The following is a 9,161-nucleotide window of genomic DNA, read 5'->3' as shown; positions in this document are numbered from 1 at the left end:
AATCTAAAACAAAATGAGCAAGCAGAACAGAAACAGACTCATAGATACAGAGAACTTTTTGTTGGTTGCCGGATGGGAGGGGAGTTGGGTGAAAAATATAAAGGGATTAGGAAGTACAGATTGGTTGTTAGACTGATGAACCTCAAAAGGAAGGGGAGAGGTGGGGTGGGAATAGAGAAACCAAAGAATTTATATGCATAACCAATAGACACAGACAATAGTGTGGAGAAAGTGGGAGGGTGGCGGGATTGGGGAGGAGGTATTCAAGGGGGGGGAGAGAGGGACATCTGTAATACATTCAACAATAAAGATAAGTTCAAAAATAAATAAATAAAAAGAAAGAATTCCTATTTACCCAGCAGCCTTTCAATTAGTTTCAGCTTCTCTCAGGGAAGAATGATTATGTGTTACATGATGTATATTGCTTGTGTGAATACCACACAGTTGTCCCATGCGTGGTTATTTAAATGGATAGAAGTCCAAGAAGCTAAAGGCCTCAGCCCTTCCAGAAGAGACAGTTTTGGAAAGATGGGTGAAATGCTGAGGAGGCCCTTTACAAAAATAATAAAACATTGTAGGTAAGTTTAATGTCATTGTGCATTTTGTTAAAATCCATCCATTTACAGTGGAGCAGAGAAAACCATGGTGTAGGCCCTTCCAAGAGTCACAGATTTTCGTCACACAGTAAAAACTTATGTCTGATTGGGACCCACAACTTGACAAATTTCATGCAGAGGGACATGTTTTTCTTTCAGTAACTCTAAATTGCTTTTCACATTTCTATTTTATGTCTGTAGAGGAAACAAAATAAATTTAGGTAAGAATGTAGCAGGCAGAAATCAAAGCTGATAAATTCCAAGCTTATGTAAACTAAGGTATCCAATCCTGGGGCCTTTTGCTTTTTCCTGTCAGTACAGTTAGTAAAACAAGACAGATGTTCTGAGTTCTCCTAATTTATATTCCATGACTCAGGGATTTTGAAGACTAGGTATTTCAATTTCTTTGGCAAACAAAGAAGAGAACTTGGTGGCTTAGTATGTAAGGGGGAAAAGAAGTGAAGGTGAAGGGTGGCATTGTGTTCACTGGAGATGTGAAAGTGGAATAAGCACTACCACTCTTACTTTCCTAAAGACAATACAGAAACCCAAAGTTCAAAACTCGCCTGACTCCGAGAGTTTAATACCAGATTAGGATCACAGCAAATAATTGTTGGTTTGCCTTGGCTCTTATATTTATACTGTTGTTGACTTTTTTAAATTATGGAACATGAGCAACTTTACTGAAACAAACATTGTGTATATCCAGCAATCTGAGTGCCTATCTGACTTTTTTCAGGTACAGTCATGGTTTTATGTGGCTTGAGGTTATATTACAAATATATTTCTTTTCGTTGTTTCTAATGATTATAGAGCCATTTGGCCTTTCACTATCCAAAAGTGTGTTTGGCCATCCTCCAGTTATTGAGCACTTGGAATCTTTCATGAAATGTCTTTTAACCATTCCCATCTTGCACCAAACTCTACTCACCTTTCAAGTTCCATGGCCAATGCTACCTCCTCCATAATACCTTTCTTCTTCTCACCCCCACCCTGCTGCACCTACATGGAATACAATCTACTTTTCTTCTTTGTTCCTGTTGCTCTTTGTCTTTATTTCCATGATAGAACGTTATAACATTATATTCATACACACACACACACACACACACACACACACACTTGCCTTCCCTACTATATTGTAGACTCCTTGAGGGCAGGTAGTGGATCTAACACACTGCCCATGTTGGTAATCCACCAATTCTGGCTGCTATATTGATACTAGTTAATGCGGTGCCATGTGTGGATTGACGTGTATCAAATGATTTCCTTAATAAAGCCTTAATTTTGGATGTTTATTTCCTTTGGAAAGGAAAAGCAACTCAGGTGAGAATGGGAGGAGGGATTGAATGGGAGAAAAAAGGAGAAACATCTGTAATAAAAATAAATTAAAAAAAACACAACAAGAAGCCAAGCAGAAAAAGACAAATACCACATGATCTCACTTATATACGGAATATAATGAACATAACAGTCTGAGGAATACAGTAGACCCAGAGACATGGAAGTAGGGCACAGACTGACATCCCTCAGAAGAGGGGATGGTGGGTGGGGGGGTGGGAAGAGATAAACCACAGAACTTATATGCATGTATGCATGACCAATGGACATGGACAACTAAGCCGGGGACAGGGTGGAGGGGGGGTGGGGTGGGGGGTGACAATGGGGTAAAAAGGTAAAATATCTGTAACAAAAAAATAAATAAAAAAAAAATTAAAAAAAAAACACACAACTCTATCTTATTTTAATGAAAAAAGATTTTATCAGGTGTAAAGACTAATAGTCACTTTTTCGTTCAACTTATATTTATTGAATGCCTACAATGTATGCAGGTTTCAAGGAATAGAGTTATCCTAAAATGGGAAATTCAAAAATATTCAAGAACATAAACCTAACATTAAAACATGCTTTTAAAAAAATGATTCAAGATATGGTTATCACAGTGGGCTTTGGAGTCTGGAATATAATGAACATAACAGTTTGAGGACAATCCCCTAAGGAGTGGGGAGCTGAGAGAGGGATGAACAACAGAATTTATATGCATATAGGCATGAACAGTGGACATGGACAACAATCGGGGGAAGGGGCGGGGAGGGAAGGGGGAGGGGGGAACCACTGGGGGAAAAAAGGAGAATCATTTGTAACAAAAATTATTCAATAAAAAAAAAAAAAAAAATGATTCAAGATATGTGAACAGCCAGGAAATATTTGTGTAAAATTTCAAAGGTTGAAATTTTTACTCTAGGGAGACAGAGGAGATAATGTGTGTGTAGGGGTTGAGTGGGAAGGCACAAAGTGCAACTATATACACAGGAGATGAAAGAGGCAGTGGAAAATGATCATATTGATGCATTTTTCCTCCCTCTCTTACCCTCCATGATGGAATAATAATAGGGATCCGTTTCATGTGTAGTGTATCGCCCTTCAGAGTTTATAAAGTACTTTCTTCTTTTCTTTTTAATCCTCTCCCAAGGACATTTTCCCACTTTTTGTTGAGATAGAGTGGGAAGGGGAGAGAGAGAGAGACACTGACATGAAAGGGACACATCGAGTGGTTCCCACCAGCACGACCCAACCAGGGCTGGGGACAAACTGCAACGGAGGTACATGCCCTTAGTGGGAACCGAACCCAGGTCTCTCTGGACTGCAGGCCAATGCTCTAACCACTGAGCCAAACCAGCCAGGGCTATAAAGTACTTTCACATTCATTATCTTATTTGATCCTCATGCCAACCCTAACAGAGAAGTACAGTGGATATCTTTTTTTCTAATTTTGAGATAAGAAAATACGGTGCTCAAATAGCTTAAGTGGTCTTTTTATTGAAAGACAATACAAATTAGTGCCAGGAGCAGAACTCATATATTTGTCTCTGAAAGCAGTGTTCTTTCCATTATCTCTATTCAGCCCAATATTTTCTCTTCCAATCTTCTTATTTAGAGGTTTAAGTTATTGAATATTCCTCTGGGCAGACTGCTGTGATTCGCGGCAGCAGATCATTTCAACACTTTGGGTGGAGCAATAAGGAGTGAATTACTACCACAAGTAAAAGGCTCTTCTTTCATCTGCTCTGGCTGAAATGTGTGTGCGTGTGTGTGTGTATGTACGTGTGTGTGTACAATGGTTAGGGGTGGAGCATAGGGATTATTCATCAGCCAGAGCAATCATGAAAGAATGAGGAAAGTAGAATTCAGTGAGCACCTAATATGTACCAAGTGCTTTACTTAGACTATTTCATTTAATCTTCACTATTGTTCCATGACATCCGTTCTATTAGTGCCTTTCTTTTACAGATTAGTAAACTAAAGTTTAGGTAGATTAAGTCCCAAGTCATAGAACCAGTGATCTCCTAAACTGGGATTCAAATAGGTCCATATGGCTTCAGAATCAGATATATTGACTACTTCACAAAAAAAAAAAAAATCTGTGTTTAATTGAAACATGGTTTTCTTTGGAATCAAAGTTACGATAGCCTTTTGAGGTCTCCTCATCCAACCACTCACCAAATATAGAAATCCCTTCTAAATGCCCCTCACTGATGGCTATCCAGTAAATAACAGGGATTCTGATTTAGCTAAGGATATATAAATGGAGATGGATCTGTATAGATTTATCCCTTCTTCTATGGTGCTTTATCCAGGGCCAAAACCAGGCATTTGTGTGGGGCAGCAAGCCAGCATTAGAGATACTGTAAGATACATCTAATATCAAAAAAGTGAGGGACAGAGTCCAAGCATCTAGCTTCAGTGCTATCTGACTCTAACCCTTTTGTAATCTGGTCCCTTGTTCAAACTGATCTGACCAACAAGTTCATGTGTAATTCATTGCTAGTTTTGCAGTTTTGTTACTTTTGTCCCAATCTTGGTTAGAAGAATCAGTCAGGTGATGATTAGCCATGAATCCTTTGGTTGCTCTTTCACAGGATTGAATTGATACCTTCAGACTTATGTTCAATTTCTGATAGCCATTTAGGGGCATTCTGATTCGGCAACAATCTACCAGAGCAAAGATGATAAAGGTCCAGAAAACCCTCTAGTGGCCAAGCAGAATAGTAAGTATTGGCGACTTCGACTATTTCAGAAATAATGTCACAAATACTGAATGGGCAGTGTCTGTCAGGATGAAATAAGTTGACATGCTTACCCTATTGCTACCTCATATTCTTCGTGCTTGATTTGGGAGAGTGAGATGGAATTCCATATCCCCAAATTTTCTGAGTTTGTAGTGCTGTATCGGTAAAATACAAGTTTTGATGACACTCATTTTCTTTTCCCCTCTCTTACTCATTCCTTCAACAAATATTAGGTGCCTTTTTGCATGCTAAGCCTCTACTCTCTTCTTTATTTATGTTCCTTTTACTTTCTGAATTTTTTTTACTTCATTTTTTTTCTTCCCTTTTCCCTCCCATGTTTACTGTCTCAATGTTAAGCTTGGGAAACTGTGATACTATTTGGGAAGACATTTAAAGTGAGAATGTAGATGAAGGGTAGAGTTGGAGAGTGTTGTAGATGTGTGTGTTTTGAGTGAGACTGTTTTACCTTTGTCACCAGTTTTCTATTATTTTTTTTTTCACTTAAAGTGTATTTAAAGAGCTCTTAACTAGTCAAGAATAATGCCCAGCTTGTGTCGGTGTAGAATTCATCTATAGTGACTGATTTCATCCTTCATGGCATGACAGATACCCCTCAATTTGGGATCCTGATTATTGTAGTTTTCCTTATTGTTTTTATTGTCACAGTGTTCAGAAATTTAGGCCTGGTAGTTCTGATCAGAGTCAGTCCCTGCCTCTACATCTTATGAACTTTTTCTTTTTCTTTTTTTTTTTATCCTCACTTGAGGACATTTTTCCATTTATCTTCAGATAGAGCGGGAAGGAGAGAGGGGGAAAGAGAGAGAGAAATATCGATGTGAGAGAGACACATCAACTGGTTGCCACCCACACAACCCCCTGGGGCCGGGAACAAACTGCAACCAAGGTACATGCCCTTAGCAAGAATTGAACATAGGACTCTCTGGTCCATGGGCTGACGCTCTAACCGCTGAGCCAAACTGACCAGGGTGAACTTTTTCCTTTCTAATTTGCTTTTTCTTGATGCCTATTTCTTTTCCTTCACAATGCCAAAAACTTTAAGAAATTTTGTTATATAAGTTGCAGTCTGTTTCTTTCCTTGGATGTGTGACTCAAATGGGTTTATTCATATTTGCCTGTGCTGAATGCAACCTTTTGGCTCCCATGGCCAAGACTGCTCTACTGCCATCTGTCACCCACTGCTAGACATCACCATGTCTAGAGTCTGTTGTTTCTTCTTGGTAGCAGGATGCTACCTTGATGGGTAAAACATGGTTTCTGTGACAACTTCCATCACACAACCATTCTTCTGTCAAAAACATATCCTTCCCCACTTCTTGTATGATATCTCTCTACTATTAAGTAAGCACTGGCTTAGACACATGGGTCACCTAGATCTTGATTGTTGGCTTCAAGGGAACCACCCTCGTCACCTCCATTGCGATAATTCTTGTTCCTTACATGTCTGTCATCATGACTATCCTTAGCGTTCCCTCAGCATTCAGCAAACAAAAAGCTTTCTCTGTGCTTCACACTTACTGCTGTTGGCCTGTACTATGGAACAACTAACTATGTACACTGACTTGCAGTCCTCTCAACATGAATCACATTCAGAAAATCAGATAGTTTCAGTGTTTTATACAAGGGTGGTCCCCGTGCTAAAATCTCTCATCTACAGTTTGAGAAACAGGAAAGTGAAAGTTGCTCTATGTAAAATATTGAGGCAGATTCCCTAGTCTTCCCTTTTGTGTCTCATGAATGGGATACATTCTATGAAGACTTGTTCACAGTTCTATTCACAGTGTTTTCCTTGCCTGCAAATGAAGCCTTGTTAAGGACAATTAAATTGCTCTTTTTAAGTGTGTAGAAGTAGTTGTTTAGATCAGTGGTTCTCAACCTTCCTAATGCTGTGACCCTTTAATACAGTTCCTCATGTTGTACCTGGGCATATGTGCATGTGGGCAGAACACCCTGGAGATAGATGGAAGAGCAGTGTCTCGGTTCCTAAGACCATCAGAAATATGTGTTTTTCGATGGTCTTAGGCGACCCCTGTGAAAAGGTCATTCAACTCCCAAAGGGGTCGTGACCCACAGGTTGAGAACTACTGGTTTTGATAAATAGCAACACAATAGGAGGAAATTATATGAAAGTAGTGCATATATTCTTTTCTTTTTTTTTTTTAATTTTTTTTTTTTATCCTCACCCGAGGATATTTTTCCATTTTTTGTACAGATAGAGTAGAGAGGGAGGGAAAGAGAGGAAGGGAGAGAGAGAGAGAAACCTCGACGTGAAGGGACACATCGAGTGGCTGCCACCCGCACGACCAACCAGGGCCGGGGACAAACTGCAACCGAAGTACATGCTCTTAGCGGGAACCGAACCCGGGTCTCTCCGGACCGCAGGCCGACGCTCTAACCGCTGAGCCAAACTGGCCAGGGCCATATTTTCTTAAATAACTCTCTCATCAGAAATATTTTGAGAAAAATATATATGTAGGTATGAATATGTCTATCTGTGTTGCAAAATGATATAACATCAATCATGAGTTACAATAATGCCAAGATAACAAGGTAAGAACACGATGTCATTTAACTATGTTATAGAAGAGAACACGATGGTAATTGGGATACAAATTCCTTTGTTTTACTGCATATTTTTTTTTTTTTTTTACTTTTTAAAGTAATTGACCTTTTTAAAAATTTAATGTATTTATTTTTGTTACAGATGTTTCTCCATTTTTCCCCACTGATTCCCCCTTCCCCATTCCTCCCTGCCCTTTCTCCGGCTTTGTTGTCCATGTCCACTGTTCATGCATACATGCATATAAGTTCTGTGGTTTATCTTCCCCCCCCCCACACCCTCTTCTGGGGATAGTCAGTCTGTACCCTACTTCCATGTCTCTGGGGCTAGCCAATTCCTCAGACTGTTATGTTCATTATATTTATTCCACAAATAAGTGAGATCATAAGATACTTGTCTATCTCTGTTTGGCTTGTTTCGCTTAGGATAACACTTTCCAGATCCCAGCATGTCGTCTCAAAGGATAAGAGATCTTTCTTTTTTACTGCTGCATAGTACTCCATTGTGTGTATGTATCAAGGATTTTTATCCATTCGTCTACTGATCAACATTTGGGCTGTTTCCAGATCTCAGCTTTTGTAAATAGTGCTGCTATGAACATGGGGGTACATATATTCTTTCTGATTGGTGTTTCAGGTTTCTTAGGGTATATTCCTAGAAGTGGGATCACTGGGTTAAATGGAAGTTCAGTTTTTAGTTTTTTGAGGTAACACCATAGTGTTTTCTTTTTTTTTTTTTTTGTCTTTATTTTTATTTTTTTTTTTTTTTATTGAATAATTTTTGTTACAAATGATTCTCCTTTTTTCCCCCAGTGGTTCCCCCCTCCCCCTTCCCTCCCCGCCCCTTCCCCCGATTGTTGTCCATGTCCACTGTTCATGCCTATATGCATATAAATTCTGTTGTTCATCCCTCTCTCAGCTCCCCACTCCTTAGGGGATTGTCCTCAAACTGTTATGTTCATTATATTCCAGAAATCAGTGAGATCATATGAAATTTGTCTTTCTCTGCTTGGCTTGTTCATCATCACTAATCATCAGAGAGATGCAAATCAAAACAACAATGAGGTATCACCTCACACCGGTCAGAATGACCGCCATCAACAAATCATCAAACAACAAGTGTTGGCGAGGGTGTGGAGAAAAGGGGACTCTAGTACACTGTTGGTGGGAATGCAGACTGGTGCAGCCACTATGGAAAACAATATGGTGTCACCTCAAAAAATTAAAAATTGAACTCCCATTTGACCCAGTGATCCCACTTCTAGGAATATACCCTAAGAAGCCTGAAACACCAATCAGAAAGAATATATGTACCCCCATCTTTGTAGCAGCACTATTTACAATCGCTAAGATCTGGAAACAGCCCAAGTGCCCATCAGTAGACGAATGGATTAAAAAGCTGTGGTACATATACACAATGGAGTACTACGCAGCGGTAAGAAAGAAAGATCTCTTGTCCTTTGAGACTACATGGAGGGACCTGGAAAGTATCATCCTGAGTGAAACAAGCCAAGCAGAGAAAGACAAATTTCATATGATCTCACCATAGTGTTTTCTATCGTGGCTGCACCAGTCTGCATTCCCACCAGCAGTGTGCTAAAGTCCCCTTTTCTCCACACCCTCGCCAACACTTGTTGTTTGGTGATTTGCTGATGGCGGCCATTCTGACAGGTGTGAGGTGATACTTCATTGTTGTTTTAATTTGCATCTCTCTGATGATTAGTGATGATGAGCATTTCTTCATATGTCTCTTAGCTATCTGTATGTCATGTTTGGAGAGGTGTCTATTTAGTTCCTCTGCCCATTTTTTAATTGGGTTCTTTGTCTCCCTTTTGTTGAGTTGTATGAGTACTCTATCTTTATTGGAAATTAAGCCCTTATATGATGTATTATTGGCAATTAGACTCTCCCATTCAGT

At 39.4% G+C, this 9,161-nt stretch overlaps 1 pseudogene; it reads left to right on the top strand.

The window, feature by feature from the left end:
- The first annotated feature begins 1,266 nt into the window (after positions 1 to 1,266).
- LOC118635332 lies at positions 1,267 to 6,399 on the top strand (annotated as a pseudogene).
- The last annotated feature ends 2,762 nt before the right edge of the window (positions 6,400 to 9,161 follow it).

The sequence above is a fragment of the Molossus molossus genome, unplaced genomic scaffold, assembly GCF_014108415.1.
Source record: "Molossus molossus isolate mMolMol1 unplaced genomic scaffold, mMolMol1.p scaffold_m16_p_2, whole genome shotgun sequence".
Taxonomy (NCBI): Eukaryota; Metazoa; Chordata; class Mammalia; order Chiroptera; family Molossidae; genus Molossus; species Molossus molossus.
Note: the sequence above shows the minus strand (reverse complement) of the source record. Positions and strands in the feature narration are given on the sequence as shown.